Source organism: Paroedura picta, chromosome 4 (genome assembly GCF_049243985.1).
Source record: "Paroedura picta isolate Pp20150507F chromosome 4, Ppicta_v3.0, whole genome shotgun sequence".
Classification (NCBI taxonomy): domain Eukaryota; kingdom Metazoa; phylum Chordata; class Lepidosauria; order Squamata; family Gekkonidae; genus Paroedura; species Paroedura picta.
Window position 1 is genome coordinate 77,879,090 of NC_135372.1, and position 17,771 is coordinate 77,896,860.

The following is a 17,771-nucleotide window of genomic DNA, read 5'->3' on the forward strand; positions in this document are numbered from 1 at the left end:
AATTTTACTTCTCCTTTTCCACCATACTGTTTGTCTGTCAAGGCAGTAAAGGGGGGCATCCCCACTGTCTTTGGTATAAAGTGGGCCACACCTTTATTATACAGAGACTGCTGCAAGGAGCATCAGCACAGCATGCCACTTGATGAATGCACTCCAGCCCATACGTTGGAGGGATCATGTGGCCTGCCTGCTGCCTGATAAACCTGTTCCAGCCCATCTGCTGGAACCCCACTGTGGATTGGCAGGTTATAGGGACACACATGGGTTTCTTTGTGGTCCCCCTGCCATGTGTTGATGCAAGCCAGTCTGTGGCATGCTGCCTGGGTCTGCCACTATGGTTCGTCATCTCCGAGGCCTCTTATGGAGGCACCCCAGATGGGGAAGTCCAGCATGCAGGTTCAGCCACCCCCACCCAAGGGTATACTCCCCAATGCCCAAAACTACCCTGCAGTGACAAGTAGCATTCAAAGTAGTTGTTCAGGAGTCCTCTTACCTGCAATAAGTTGTGACCATGATTGTGTGTCAAGGAGGACATAAAGGTAAAGGTATCCCCTGTGCAAGCACCGAGTCATGTCTGACCCTTGGGGTGACGTCCTCTAGCGTTTTCATGGCAGACTCAATACAGGGTGGTTTGCCAGTGCCTTCCCCAGTCATGACCGTTTACCCCCCAGCAAGCTGGGTACTCATTTTACCGACCTCGGAAGAATGAAAGGCTGAGTCAACCTTGAGCTGGTTGCTGGGATTGAACTCCCAACCTCATGGGCAAAGCTTTCAGGCAGCTGCCTTACCACTCTGCGCCACAATATATTGAGTCAATAAAGAATACACGTACCTGTCTTTTGTACAAAATTTCTGAAGCATAGAAACATCTATCATGACATTCCTTTTTAGTGTCTCACGTGTATGTCAAACTCTTGACTTCTGCTGAAGAACCATACCAATTTCAAGCATCAAGTTGCTAGGGGAGAGAGTGTCATGAACCGTGGCTGATCCTGCTCAATCAGAAGAGAATTTCTCGAACAAAACTGCTCCATACATGTGGTGCTAAGAAGCTAGTCTTTATTGAAAAGTCCCATTAGATGATGCAAAAGCTCAGTATAGTAGGTGCAGGTGAGCACTGACAGAGATGGGGATGGGTTGCCCCCACAGGGATATTTATAGCCCCCACAGGAGTAATTCAGGTGGGAAGAGGGGTTTACATAGGAATAGACTATTGTTCTAAAAAGGCACGAATAGCATGGAGACATCTGGTCTGCCCTTACAGTTTTTCTCCACGGTAAATTTCCAGTATCTCCCAAACAAATCAAGGACAAATGGGGTGATAAGGGAAGGTTCTTAGAGTTCTCGTGGCAGAGGAGGGAGAGCTTCCCTAGGCCATAAAGTTTGCCCAAAAGGCCAGGGGAGGTTCAAAGACTAAAAAGAAAAAGTGGTGGTGGAGCTCAGTAAGCTTCTAACTCAACTCTCCTGGCTCTGATATGACAGAGACCATGTGAAGAACCACACTCATTCCTTGATACTGGAGTCCATCTTGTACACTAAACAACGTCAAAAATGCATTATGTCAGCATTAACCTTGAATATTTTTGCTTTCCTCATTGTATGTAAAATCCTAAATGACTAATTAGCATCCATTTTTGTGCGTTAATTTTAGTTAATAACTATCTAGCAGAAATAAATGGCCATACATAAGGGATATATATTATGCATCTCATAAATTTGGGTACAGTTGTTAACCTCAGTGGGCCTGTTTATGTCCAGTGTAACAGGCATTTACATTGTTTTATTTCTCTTGCACAGTACACTATAACCTGCTCCCTGTGGTGATATGTTGACTTAGTTTCCATTTCACGATTTACCAGTGTCTCCTCAGTCTTGCATTTAAATAGTCTCATTTCTTTTTGATATAGTGGCATCTCAGCAAAGGTATAGCCTGACCAACCCTAACATTTAGCCATGACTACATCATTACTGAACACTCTGCAGAGGAACAAAACTTTTACTCTGCTGGAACTCACAAACACTCAGATGTTGATGAAAAATTGCCCCCAGCTGCTTTATAAACTGACTAGGGGCAAAGCCCGTTGTCTCCAAGAATACAACGGGCGCTAGAGCTTGGCAGTGGGAAGAGAAGGGGAGGAGTTGTCCAGTCTATAAGGGCATGGGGTTGTCGTGTGTTGTGTTGGAGGTTGTGGTGGCATGGTGGCAAATGAGGCCATGGGTGTGGAGATATGGGTGTCAAGAACCTGTGGTGTGGAATATTCATTGATTGTGGGAGAGGACTGACCTTTGGGAATTGTGGCATAGTGGTTACAGATGAGCTTTCCAGAGCCATGTTCTCAGATATGTGAAGGGAAAATCAGACTGGAGACTCTTCTTAAGGGAAGATTACATGGCAACCAATTCCCCCCCAGTTCTGCGTCATTTCACTTCTTGTGTGAATTAGGCCACATTCACCGAAATGCCCCTCTGCCCTACACATAGGGTAGTCACAGTACACAGGTGTCCACCCTGTTCCTTCTGTCTCCCATATTTTCATTGTTGGTAAAATGTTATGTGCCCACATGCTTCTTTCATGGTTGCTCCTTAGAAGAACGGATTTTTGTACCCTATTGCTTACTACCCAAAGGAGTCTCAAAGCGGTTTACAAACACCTTTTCCATTTGTCTCTCCACAATAATCAACCTGTGAGGAATGTAGGGTTGTGAGAGATCTGAGAGAACTGGGAATGGGCCGCAGTGACCAAGCAGGCTTCAGGTGTCTCAAAGCATTTTCCAGTCGTATTCCCCTTCTCTCCCCATAGCAGATTCCCCATGAGGGAGGTGGGGTAGCGAGCCTCACAGGGAAGCTGGCAACCCTAAGAGAAAGACTGTCTGTGCACAGCAGTCTTGACCTTAGTAAGGTTTTTAATACTGTTTTTTTATTTGCCAGGCCAAGGTTATTTGCCAGTTACTATTTCAGTTACAAAGAGCCTCTTGTGGCATACCCAGCTTGCTGGGGGGTAAACGGTCATGACTGGGGAAGGCACTGGCAAACCACCCCGTATTGAGTCTGCCATGAAAACGCTAGAGGGCGTCACCCCAAGGGTCAGACATGACTCGGTGCTTGCACAGGGGATACCTTTACCTTTTACCTTTACCTTATTTCAGTTACGATGTGTCTCCAGACATTTACTAGTTCTCTATTAAGTTTCAGGCTGTAAATATTTATTTAGATCTGCCTGCACTTTCCAGACTCACAGGACTGATGCTGGTCTGCCTGTCTGCGCCCCAGAATACAAACAGTTGCTGATAAGGGCTGGCCATAACCCATAGGCCAGGAGGGACACTCCTGCACCACTCCCTACCAACTGCAGGCAAAAATGGCTCATTTGAAGGCTGGACTCTGAGGCATTGTACGATTTTGAAGTCCCACCTCCAAACTTCCAGGAATATTTCCAACCCAGGGGTAGCCAACCTACAGGTGTGGCCTGGAGAGCTCCTGGAATTACAACTCACCTGCAGAGTATAAAGATCAGCGCCCCAGGCAGAAAGGGCAACTTTGGACAGGGTTGTGGTAAAGAAGAAACATTTAAGGCTTCCCACACAGGTTGTTGTTGAATTGAAAGACTTGAGGCCTACTGCACAGGGTTGTTGTGCAGATGAAACAGGAGACAAAACAGCCAGTTTCCTTTGCAGAATAACGCTGTGCAGTGGCCTCAAATCTGCAGAGAGTTGCAAAGAAGAAAGACACATGGCTTGGCTGTGTCTAACCTCCGGGCAGAGCAGTATTTTAAGTGAGAAGGGGCTCTCTGTGGCCTCTCTGTCAGGCAACTGTTTGGCAGAAGAGGAAAGTCCCCCCCCAAAAAAAGGAAGGCCCTCAGGGCTCCCCGGTGTTGGTCTTTGAAGGAAAATGCCTCCCTCCCCTCAGTCAGTGGCTGTCAGAGGCTCCTTCGCAGCAGGCCTGTAGGGAGGGGGAGCACTCTGCAGCCTCCTGCCAGCTCTGTCAGGATTCTGAGGCAATTTGCAGTTGGACATGACAGTTAGGACACCTTGGGGCAAAAACGGCTGGGGCAGCCTGTCCAAGCCTCTGTTCTCATCCCCTTGGCAGCCCTGCTGACCTCCTCTCCCTGCAGTGGTCGGGAGCAGACTGGCAGCCAGACTGGGCTGGGTGAATGGAATTTTGGTCTGTCCTGGTGAGGGGCCAATAGGAAGGCACTTTGCGCGCCTCTCCATTGGCTGCTTGGCCCTGGATGGACACTCGGAGGGCCCAATCAGGAGCCGCAAAGCGGCTCCTGATTGGGCCCTCTGAGTTTTTATCCTGGACAGGGCCCGCCCTAACTCCTCCCCAGGTGGCCTTACTCTTTTATTTAATAGGACCCAGTCCTATTTAAAGATGGGGAGGCACAGCTTCTGCAGTGCCCTATTGTATTTCTAAGACCATGGTAACAGGCAGGACATCCAAAACAAAATGTCAGCACACTTCCCCTTTCATGAAGAAATTATAATCTCCCCTCCTGCCTTTTGCGTATTTAAAACAGTCTTGTATTACTGAAATGCAATTGTGGCTTTATACTCAATGTTACTCCTGTAGAAACAAGGATTATGTCAGTTTAGGCCTTAAATATTCAAGATTAAAACATTTTTAATTTAATGCCTAAAATCAGTTCTATGAATTCATAACTGGCTGCCTAGAGCTTCAAGCTAATGTTGTCTCTTTCTGAGGCCAGTGCACACAAAATGGCTGCTAAATAGAAATGCTCATGACTGTTTTCTTTTTCGCTACGGTGGCCTCCAATCAATAAGCCACTGGTGCACAATGACCTGCCCTAGGAGCAAAAACATAAAATATTACCCAATATATGTAACTATACATGTATTTATTAATAATAAAACCAAATATAGGCCCAAGTAATGGCCTCATTTCAGAATAAAAGCATTCATTAATTTCAAGGACAGATCATGTTTTCCCTGATTAATTCCTTTTGGCCAATTAGCCTTCCTCAGTGATCAAATGTTGTTTCAGAATAGCTTATTACAAGAGTAGTAGAGTAATTTCTTAAACTTAGATCAATATGAAATTGTTATGGAGAAGAAAAAAAAACACAATTATTAATTAGTAAATTTAGTTTATTATGATTTTTTTTGCTGGAAATATGTGCTCAAGATACGTCTTAAGTTACTTATAATTACGTATAATAAAGGCAGAGGTATAAATCTGTACCTCTTTTTTTTTTTTTACCAGGAGAGAAACATAATTTCTATTGCTATGGAATATTATTTGATTTGATTCTAATTTTTCCATGTTTATTTATTTATTGGATTTTTATACCATGGCTTCCAGAAGGCCAGTTCATGGTGGTTCACAATAAAACATAACATAAAACAGTATAACCCAAACTATAAAACCTCGTATATACACAACAATAGTCCTAAGACAATTCCCCACAGTCTATAACATGGCGGTAAAATAACTAGAAAACTTACCCCATGGCTTGTTTGAGTTCATTATATTAAAAAATTAAAAACTGTGATCAGAATATCTATCAGTAATTTTTAAGGTACACAATTGAACCATTCATCAAGGGAAGTGAACCTGATCCTGGTAGCAAGAGCTATTGTAACAATTTTGACTACTAAGGGCTTGAAGTAACAACAGACAAGAGACTTGCTTCTCTCCGTGCTAGGTCGCTCTAGAGCTCGGTAGCTCTCTCGCTTGAGCAGGCTAGCTTTTTATTAGTTTTTCAGCTCAGAAAAAAACTTCACAGTGCACATCAACGGATATAGATCATGGCATCTGGCCCTCTCAATTCCTGGCAAATAGATGGGGAAGAAATTGAGATAGTGACAGATTTTATTTTCCTGGGCTCCAAGATCACTGCAGATTGGGACTGCAGCAAAGAAATTAAAAGATGCTTGCTCCTGGGGAGGAAAGCTTTGGCAAATTGAGACAGCATCCTAAAAAGCAAAGACATCACCCTGCCAACAAAAGTGTGTTTAGTCAAGGCTATGGTATTCCCAGTTGCAATGTATGGCTGCGAAAGTTGGACCATAAGGAAGGCCGAGCATCAAATTGAGGCTTTTGAACTCTGGTGCTGGAGAAGACTCTTGCGAGTCCCTTGGACTGCAAGGCGAACAAACCGGTCAGTCCTAGAGGAGATCAGCCCTGACTGCTCCTTAGAAGGCCAGATCCTGAAGATGAAACTCAAATACTTTGGCCACCTCATGAGAAGGGAGGACTCCATGGAGAAGCGCCTAATGCTGGGAGCAATTGAGGGCAAAAGAAGAAGGGGACGACAGAGAATGAGGTGGCTGGATGGAGTTAATGAAGCAGTAGGTCCAAACTTAAATGGACTCCGTGGAATGATAGAGGACAGGAAGGCCTGGAGGATCATTGTCCATGAGGTCGGGATGGGTCGGACACGACTTCACACCTAACAACAACAAATGGAGTAATTAGTTTAAAGGCTCTAATACAAAACACATTTGATTTATGCATATAGACATAATTTGTACCATTTAACCCATGTTTATGTATTTGGACATTTGTCATCATAGTATGCAGAACCAGAGAATGTGGTTTGTAAATTATATAGTTATATCTAGCTATATATGTATTCCCGTATGATGTTGTATGTAAACCTCCCTGAGTCATATGGAAGAGCGTTATAGAAATCAAATAAGTATATTTTTTGTCTCAACCCTTTGGTTACTTTTCATAAGGCTTCCTCCTCTTCCTTGGTCTTTTGGTGTTTGCATGAATACATCTACCTGTCGACAGTTTATCTGACTTCATCATTAAGAAACAGTGACTCAGGAAGCTATAAGGGACATAGGGACACCTCACATTTGTAAGTAATTGGGAAAAATTATGAAGATTGTTTTAAGCATATATAGTGACTGGTAGGCAGAGGAAGGCAGCAGTGGTTGCAGATGGGGGCTGTCTTCAGGAAATCACAATGAGATCACGAATGACACTGCTGTTTGAATATTTGTGTTAGGAATCCAGAGGTTGAGCTGCAAAAATTTTAAAGTTTTCAAATATTTGTTACATAAAGTTCACTAGTTCAAAATATTAAAAACATAATCATCATAATTTTAAAAAACATTTTCAACTACACGTGGAATAGACCAACATAGAATGGACCAAACATGTTTCAACCCCTAGGGGTCTTCCTCAGTGGTCAAATTATTGTGAGGAATGCACTCATGTATAAAATAAAAGGGTTTGTTGAGTGGCAAAGAAAAATCTGTTAGGTGCTGGTCCAACTAGTCTTTCCCTGTCATGTAAGGCACTTGTCCCCAACCCCTGGTCTGGAGACCGGTACCGGTCTGTGGATCAGTCGGTACTAGACTGCAGCTCCTCCTCGTTCTCCTCCCCAGCTGCTGCCTCGGGCTGTCCTGCCATTCTGTTGCCGGCTCACCTTTGGTGCTCTCTGGCGGCCGCCATGGCTGGGGCTCCCCCTCGGCATGGCACTGCGCAGTTGCTGCTGGCAGCACCCCCCAGTGTGCGGCGGGAAGTCAGGGGTGCTGGCGGGAAAGCAAGCGGAGCAGGGGTTTCAGGCGGCAGCGGCATCCCTCAGCAAAAGACTACCCCCCTCCCCCCGGCCTCAGTAAAATTGTCAAATGTTGTCCGGTCCCCGGTGATAAAAAGGTTGGGGACCACTGGGAGTTCATAGTTTGATGAAGAGTGCTTGCACTTAAGAGCTCACACCCTGAATAAATCTTTGTTGTTCTTAAAGGTGCTACTGGACTTTTATTAGTCTTTCTAATGTAAAGATATCTGGAGCCCACCCTCTAAAATATGTACTTCCATAGGCCACCACTCTCTGCTTTTGCCCAGCTCTTAGTCACCAGTGCATTCCCATTTGTGTCAGATAGAGCTTTGTCATTTGTGCACATAAGCCAAACATTGTCTTGATCTCAGCTGGTGAACTGACCATGAGCCAATCTGGTGGATGATAAAACATTCCACAAATTAGATGTTGCTAATATATTTTAGTTATATGCTTGTTTCTGAACAGGTGGCGGTAAAAGGATCTCCAATTTATCATCTCTAAACTGGGTTTACATGTAACAGTGATGCACAATGAATTATTACAGATTTTGAGAATACTCCAGGTTCATTCATTTATTTTTTTAAAAAACCCAGGAATTAACAGGAATGTTCTTAGCATTCTAGAATCAATTAATAATGATGATCAAAGTGTAATGTGATCATTATACCACTCTGTATTTTAATAATAAAATGAACCTTGGATAAAATAATGATTTTATGAATCTGAACACAGTCTCTGCTTGTGCCAAGCAAATGTGGTTTTGTGATCCTCTGGGAAAAGTAATCGTAATTTGGATGATAAAAATGTCCCCCAATTCCCCAGATTCACATATTTATGGAATATCTGCAGGCAAGTGAAATTCTAAAGATGGAATCTCTGTCTGGTTTGTTCTGGCTAATTAATGTTTAAATGGGTAGTGAGAGAGAAGCAAAGTGAACCAACACAATTTCTCAGCTCAGTAAAAGCGGTATTGAAGAATATTAGAATATTCAGTGTAAATATACCAATCCACATTTAAACACATCTAGGATTATAGAACAGAATTATTTGCTAGAGTTGTGATATAGTTTATATGCATTTGTCAATGAATGCAATATACTATACTGTATTTGTGGGGAGCTAGCGTAAGGTGAATTAATGCTAGATGCATAAATCACTGCTTAACAGTAATAGGGCTTGGTAAGTTATTCCTATTTTTTAAGAACTGTTTTTTATGCCCTATTTTTCACTGCCCAAAGGAGTCTCAAAGAGGCTTACAATCACCTCCCCTCCCCCACATCAGGAAAAATACATTTCTTTGTATGACTTAAATTTATTTTGATTTAGATGTAACTCTTTCTGCTGCATTACTAAATTTATATGTGGGAGGAAGATAAGTCAGTGAGAAGGCATTTGCTAAGTAATGTTTTTCTTCTTGATATGAAAAAAATGAAATGTTGGTGTCAGGTGTAAATGGAAAATAAAATACGATAATTATTAATATAAGATGAAAAAGGAGATATCTTGGTGTTCAGACATTGAAGGCTGGTACTGTTACAGGAGGCATGATTAAGTTTTCAAAAACATTTATTTATATTATTTATACTACACATTTCTCTCCAGTGGTTATATTGTTCTCACATTTTATCCTCAGCCCTATAAGGTGGGTTAGGCTGAGAGTGTTTGACTGGCCCAAGGTCACCTAGCAGGCTTTGAGGTCAGGATGGTTCTTGGATGAGAAGACTTTCAGTTTGGGAGGAGAGTTGCCATAAATTCTTTCATGTTCCAAAGAACATTAAAAAAATAAAAATTCTCCACTCCCTTGCTTTCCCTCAGGCATCATCCATTTCCACACGTTCCCCCCGAATACTCCCTAGCCAGATAGCTGCCCATTGGAATACAGACATGTATTCTCAGTTTTCTGTTGTCCTCTGTCCTGTCTTCCACTCCACATTCTATGTATATAAACCTAATTAAGTATTCCATAAAATACAAAATAAATCACATAAAGAAAGCTGTCAATTGTTGCTGTTATTGAAGAAAACATTTAACCTGTCCCTTTCTTCCAGTTCAAAAGACATTAAATCAACTTTAAGAAAATACAACATGTAAAATAGCTAGTAACGTAAATAGGATCAATGAGGAAACATCAGATGAAACAAAACAAAGTCTTGATCTGCTGAAGGAAGACCATTATGAAGTTGGTCAAGAAGATTTCTCTGAGGAGGGAATTCTACAGTTTTTGTGCTTGACTGAGATCACCCTCATCTAACCTTGCAGCCCATGGAAATAACTTTAATGGTTGGATGTCCATACAGAAGCAGACAGTCCTTAAGCTCCTTTGGCTGCCATTCTTTGCTTCTGTTTTTCCCCATCCTGTACAGCAGGGGTAGTCAACCTGTGGTCCTCCAGATGTTAACGGACTACAATTCCCATGAGCCCCTTCCAGCATTTGCTGGAATTGTAGTCCATGGACATCTGGAGGACCACAGGTTGACTACCCCTGCTGTACAGGAAAAGAATTGTGAGCAAAATATATGAGCCTATGCAATGTCTTTAGCATACAACTGAAGTTAGGTGCAATCTGTGACTTGTGTGAATCTTAAAGACTCATTTTAAGGCTGTACGGCTTACCCTTTCTGAACATTCTAGGTCACCACTAAACTTGTTACTTTTCAATGGTTCATTGATGGTCTTTTTAAAGTTCCTTTCTGAATTGCCTTAGATGTTCCACAGACATTGTATGGCTGTAATTGTTAAGTCACTGTTAGAAAAGGTGAATGTTTAATGCCACTTTTAACAAGATCTGATAGCTCAAGTCCCTTGTGGAGCTGTTTGACAGGCCCTGGGTGGATATGTTTTATTATCATTATTAATTGGTACTCTGTGAATCGGGATTGAGGAGTGTTAAGACAAACTCGCCTGCCTGGCTTCATTCTCTTTGCTCTCAGTCCTGTGCCTTTGATTATGCTTGCCTTCAGTCATGTGTGCCTTTTCATATAAAAGGTTAAAAAAGATAATTACTGTGCAAAGAAGGTTACAGGAACATTTTGCAAAATATGAATTTCATGTTTGACCTTACAGGCACGTGTATCCTCCTTTCTCTATCACTTTTTATATGTCAGGATAGCAAATTGGAATGATAACAGAGAAAGCGGCTATGATGTAGATTTGCTGTTAGAAATCTGAAAACACACTCTGGCTTTATTTTCCATTTGACTCTTTCTTTTCTTTCCAAAAAGGCTTCCTGCATCAAGCATGGTTAATATTATTGCAACACTTTATTTATGATTGCAGTAGAAATACATATAAAGAACATCCGCATACAGAGAGACACAGTGCAGCTCTCCTTACTGACCATCCTGGTATCCATCCCTAATTAATCACTATTCCTATTTTGAATTTGGGGGATGTCTTGCTGTTGCAAATTATTGTAAAATCATTTCAACCCAAGGAATAAAACCCCTCTAAATCAGTGGATGGCAGGCATATATTGAAGGGAGTTTGGGATTGAGCAGTGGCCCTTGATGTGAGAATTATGTATTACAAGACCCATCATCGATTGTATTACAAGTATTTACCTGTTTTCATCTGTGCAATATTGATGGTATATGCACACTGATTGTGTAAGCCTCTCATTTATTTATATTATAAAGGTCCTCAGTAGGCTCAGACACAATGAATACGATATACAGTCTAAATTAAAACTATTATTATTGCTGCTGCTGAGATCTCATTTGAAGAACCTTTTTGCAGTAATCTGGTAATAATTTGGAATTCTCTCCCAAATATGTTTCTCCAAATCACATCTCTCGTGTGATAAATGCGATGCACTAAAAAGTATTCCAGTGTCCTTAGCACTACCATGTTCATTTTAAACTGTGCTATCATCTCCAAGGGTGAAGTCATGTGTGAGAAAGACAGAAAATGATGCATGATGTTGAGTCAATATGCCTTGCTTTCTTTATCATTGCCTCCTAAGACAGCACCCATTGACCTTATCTCATAAAAGTAAAGGATCCTCCAGAAAAGGAAAGGGTGAATTGTAGAAGGATGACTTTATTTTATTCTATGGAAGGAATTTTGGTGGCGGGTCTGGTATGGGGAATAGATGATGCAAAAGTTATGATTGCAATAGATCTGTGCATAGTGCGCTCTCTCTCTCTCTGTATATATACACACATTGGGTAGGCCCAATGTAGCTCCCAGATTGGGGAGCTGCCAGGCCTAGAGTGGTTCCTGGGTTGTATGGCTACTGCGGTGGGGCCCAATAGGATTCTTGGGCTGCAGGAAGGCTCCTGGGCTGTGCAGCTGCTGCCAGACCCAGTGGGGATCCGAGGTTATGTGGCTGCTGACTCTGGTCCCAGCAGAACTATTGAACTGTGCAACTACTGATAATGGGCTCAGCTGGGCTATTGGTGTGTCTGGCCACCAACACTGATGCTAGATCCAGCAAGTCTCCTGGGCTGTGTGGCTTCTGACTCCGGGCCCAGCGAGTCTCCTGGGCTGCACAGTTGGGCTCCCAGGCTGTGCAAGTGCAGGGAATGCTGTTTTACTTTTAGGGGGATTTAACTCCCCCTCCCCAGGTATCTTTCAAAATAAATATATTTTATTCTTGTTTCCCATCCTTCCTGGTAGCTCAAGGCAGATGACATATATTAAACAATGAAATTATTTTAAAACCAGTAAATTCATTACAAGTTTTATATACATTGTATCAGCCCCATTCAGTAGAAACTTGGTGGGGGGGGGATTCAATATCTTCTTAGAGAGGCAGGTCTTCCTTCTGTTTTGTCAATGAGGCCAGCACTTTTGTTGTTCTATCTGGGTTCAACCATAGGCCTGGTGTAACAGCTTTGTTTTGCAGGACCTACAGAACTGGTTAAGGGCCCTGATCTATTTTGGCAGTTTCCCATTAGGCTGGGCCCAAGGCAGAAAAGGTTGAGGCCAATCTCGCCTCTTTTGGGCCAGGAATCCTGAGCAAGTTTTGGTATGATAACCTCAGTGCAATCTCACAGACCATTTAGGGTTTTAAAGGTTAGCACCAAAACTTGAACCTGATCCAGTCTCCAATCTGGAACCAATGCAGCTGAGAGACACTAGTGTCATATGTGCTCTCCACTGGGTCCCCATGAGGACAAGGGCCATTGTATTTTGAATTGTAGCTTCCAGAGTAGTCTCAAGAGAAGCCCTGTGTAGAGCATGGATCAACCTGGCTCAGTCCAAGGCTAAGAGATAGGACTCAATTTGTCAATTGCCAGGCAGGCAATGTTTGTGATCTGGAGCTCCACTGAGAGGGAAGTAAATTTTTCAGGATTTTTGTGTTTTTGCTGTTGTTTCAAATTTGAGAGGTCATGCAACTTTGCAAAAAAAATCCATTTAGTACAAGTGCGGCCCCATTCCACAGATTTAGATATCTGCAGATAGGGGGCACACTTGGGAAATAGAAATATAAATAAATAGTGGCAGCATGTGACTGGAATAGTATTTCATCCCCAACCTTAATAGCTCTGTGTGAGTGACGGCCTGGTTATTAAATGGTTATAAAATGGGGCTGGTCTACCGTGTCTGATGATACCTCTGTAAATTAGAGAGAGGACCAGAGAGGGGACATGGCCAACACTCTCTCTATATATATTAAAGAGATAAGGGTGATGAGTGTGATGTCCTGACCTATGTATAACCCATAACCTGAGAGAGAGAATTTCGGAGGGTGGAAGGCATTCTGTGTGACTGGAGAAGGAATGTCACAGGTGTTCTTCCAGTCAGGACTACACCACTAAAGATCCATGTCAATCTTGTGACACCTGCTTGTGGTGGAAAGTGCTGTCAAGTCACAGCCAATTTATGGTAATCCCACGGGGCTTTCAATGCAAGAAATAAACAGAGGTGGTTTGCCATTTCCTGCCTCTGTGTAGTGGCCCTGGATTTCTGTGGTAGTCTTCCATCCAAATACTGACCAGGGTGATCCCATTTAGCTTCTAAGATCTGATGAGGTTGGGCTATCCTGGACCATCCAGATCAGTGCTTTATATATTTTTAATGATTAATGATGGCTAGCTAGGATTAATACAAACTGTGAGTTTATTTATTTATACCATTTATATACCATCCTCCTGGTAGGGCAGTGTACAACATCAATAAAACAACAGTATAATTAAAATAATACATATTAAAATGATTAAAAACCATCTATAACCAACAGCAACATTGATTACAGCTAGTATTTCTAATGCCATCCCTTTGAATAGGTCTATTGTGAGGTTAAGACATGGGAGTGTCCTTTTAAAGGGGTCCCATTAGGGTTGTATTATACATCTCCTAAAAGCACGTAGAGAAATTTTATTGTTGCGTTGTCCTGGTTTACTCAGAATCCTCTAGGTTGTATTGAGGCCCTTGAGCGTTCATTTGCTTTTAAAGAATGCAGGGCTGTAAACACTGGACCTCATAACCATATTTATATATCTGTATAGAGGGTGTGGCTACTCTAGGCTATGAGTTCCCTAAACATTTTGTATAGACATGAATAATAAAGCTGGTGCAATTGAAACCAGAATATCGCCCTCAGTCTTTAACAGCTCATTAAGAACAAATAGGCTTTTAGCTAATGAAAATCTAGTATTTGTATTAAAAGCTTCATAATGATATATGGACAGTGTGGCTCTATTGTCCTGAGTAATTGGGAGTTTTATTTGTCCTCTTCTACTGGGGGAACATCATGCACAATATTGCAGTTGCTCTAAACTAAAATAATTAATTGGGCTATCAAATGTAAGTACCCAGAGTTTCTGAGGGTAAAGCAACAGCAACTGTGAACATTAATGCTTCTCTTCGTGCTGACCTGAGATATGACTAGGAAATTATTAAGTGGTCAAATGCATATTAAATAATGAATATGCAGGGTTGGAAAACACTCCACTGTGGGAAGGCAAATGATGGTGTTTCCTTTTATTGAGACAAAGTGCAGGAAGATGCTCATCTTCCTTAAAGAGATGAAGGGGTAGCTGTTACTGTTCTAGAGTGTAATGGATTAGAACTAGCCACTAAGAGGGTGACAAGCAATATTTACTTCCTGACAAGGTCTAGAGGCCACAGGAGGAACGTGGCAGGCTTAACATGTCTGGGAAATTTGAGATATTTGTATGTGAGGTGAAATGGGGGAGCTGGAATGCTCAGTGCCAGACATTGTGGACATTTCAGAAACATGATGGGATGAGGACAAGCAGTGGGATATAGTAATTCCTGGATATAAATTATATCAGAAGGATATGAAGGAAAGGATTGGATGTGGAGTGGCTCTGTATGTTAGACAGGGTATACAGTCCAGTAAAACTGAGATTGTAAGAGAAATAGTGTGCCCAAAAAAGAAGTGTAACTCTGGGAGTCTGTTATGGCCCACCAAATCAAAGATTAGAGGATGACTTTAAAAAGCAAAAGAATTTAAGGAACGTAGCTAGGCAAAATGTATCCTAATAGGAGGTTTAACTTTTCCCTTCAACTTCTCTGAGTTGGACAATTAGCCCCTGGTAACTACCGAAGAAGGTTCTGTCTTAATCACCCAATTAAAAAGTAGAAAGGAAGCAGGTCCAGATGCAATGATTGCTGAAATCCTAATTGTTCAGCCTAACTGGTGGGCTATTCCTCTCACTTCACTCTTCACCACAATGAGCCATTCAGGCATTCTCTTCAAGGTCTGGCTAAATGCAATAGTGATGCCCATTTGCAAAAAAGGAAGTTAAACTCTTCCAGTTAACTTCTTTCAGTTATAGGGAAACTGTATGTCAAATATGGGACAATATTTGGGAACCAGAGCAGATAGGGTTTACTCAGGGTAAATCTACATTAGATCATGGCTTAATTCTTCAGCACCTGATTAATAAATATACTTCTAGATGTGGATGTAAATTATATGCTGCCTTTTTTGATTTAATGGGGGCCTTTGGTTCTGTTCCAAGGGCTCTCTTATGGCAGAAACTGACTAAATTGCAGATCAACCAGCACCTTCTAACTCTACATTCCTTTTGTTGTTGTTGTTATGTGCGAAGTCGTGTCCGACCCATCGCGACCCCATGGACAATGATCCTCCAGGCCTTCCTGTCCTCTACCATTCCCTGGAGTCCTTTTAAGTTTGCACCTACTGCTTCAGTGACTCCATCCATCCACCTCATTCTCTGTCGTCCCCTTCTTCTTTTGCCCTCGATCACTCCCAGCATTAGGCTCTTCTCCAGGGAGTCCTTCCTTCTCATGAGGTGGCCAAAGTATTTGAGTTTCATCTTCAGGATCTGGCCTTCTAAAGAGCAGTCAGGGCTGATCTCCTCTAGGACTGACCGGATTGTTCGCCTTGCAGTCCAAGGGACTCGCAAGAGTCTTCTCCAGCACCAGAGTTCAAAAGCCTCAATTCTTTGACGCTCGGCCTTCCTTATGGTCCAACTTTCGCAGCCATACATTGCAACTGGGAATACCATAGCCTTGACTAAACGCACTTTTGTTGGTAGGGTGATGTCTCTGCTTTTTAGGATGCTGTCTAGATTTGCCATAGCTTTCCTCCCTAGGAGCAAGCGTCTTTTAATTTCTTTGCTGCAGTCCCCATCTGCAGTGATCTTGGAGCCGAGGAAAATAAAATCCGTCACTATCTCCATTTCTTCCCCATCTATTTGCCAGGAATTGAGAGGGCCGGCTGCCATGATCTTTGTTTTCTTGATGTTGAGTTTCAAGCCAACTTTTGCACTCTCCTCCTTCACCCGCATCAACAGGCTCTTTAGTTCCTCTTCACTTTCTGCCATTAGAGTGGTATCATCTGCATATCTGAGGTTGTTGATATTTCTCCCTGCAATCTTGATCCCAATTTGTGACTCCTCTAATCCCGCCTTTCTCATGATGTGCTCCGCATACAAGTTAAATAGGCAAGGCGACAGTATACAGCCTTGCCGAACTCCTTTCTCAATTTTGAACCAGTCAGTGATTCCATGTTCAGTTCTCACTGTTGCTTCTTGACCTGCATATAAATTTCTCAAGAGACAAATAAGATGCTCTGGTATTCCCATCTCTTTAAGAACTTGCCACAATTTGTTGTGCTCCACACAATCAAAGGCTTTAGCATAGTCAATGAAGCAGAAGTAGATGTTCTTCTGGAACTCCCTAGCTTTTTCCATGATCCAGCGTATGTTGGCAATTTGATCTCTAGTTCCTCTACCTCTTCGAAATCCTGCCTGTACTTCTGGAAGTTCTCGGTCCACATATTGCTGGAGCCTAGCTTGTAGGATTTTGAGCATAACTTTGCTAGCATGAGAAATGAGTGCAATGGTGCGGTAGTTTGAACATTCTTTGGCATTGCCCTTCTTTGGGATTGGAATGTAAACTGACCTTTTCCAATCCTGTGGCCATTGCTGAGTTTTCCAAATTTGCTGGCATATTGAGTGTAGCACTTTTACTGCATCGTCCTTAAAGATTTTGAATAGTTCAACTGGAATGCTGTCACCACCACTAGCTTTATTGTTGCTCAGACTTCCTAAGGCCCATTTGACTTCACATTCCAGGATGTCTGGCTCCAGGTCAGTAACTACCCCACTGTGGTCATCAGGGATGTTAAGCTCGCTCTTGTATAGTTGTTCTGTATAATTTTGCCACCTTTGCTTAATCTCTTCTGCTTCTGTGAGGTCCCTACCATTTTGGTCCCTTATCATACCCATCTTTGCATGAAACGTTCTCTTCATATCTCCAATTTTCTTGAAAAGATCTCTGGTCCTCCCCATTCTATTGTTTTCTTCTATTTGTTTGCACTGTTCATTTAAGAAGGCATTCTTATCTCTTCTAGCTTTTCTCTGGAATTCTGCATTCAATTGGGTGTATCTTTCTCTTTCTCCCTTGCCTTTCACTTCCCTTCTCTCCTTAGCTATTTGTAAAGCTTCCTCAGACAGCCATTTTGATTTCTTGCATTTCTTTTTCTTTGGGATGGTTTTAGTTGCTACCTCTTGTACAATGTCGCGAACCTCCGTCCATAGTTCTTCAGGCACTCTGTCTATCAGATCTAATTCCTTAAATCTATTTGTCACCTCTACTGTATATTCGTCGGGGATATGATTTAGTTCGTACCTGAGTGGCCTAGTGCTTTTCCCTACTTTCTTCAATTTAAGCCTAAATTTTGCAACAAGAAGCTCATGATCTGAACCACAATCAGCTCCTGGTCTTGTTTTTATTGCCTGTATAGAACTTTTCCATCTTTGGCTGCAGAGTACATAGTCAATCTGATTTCTGTGTT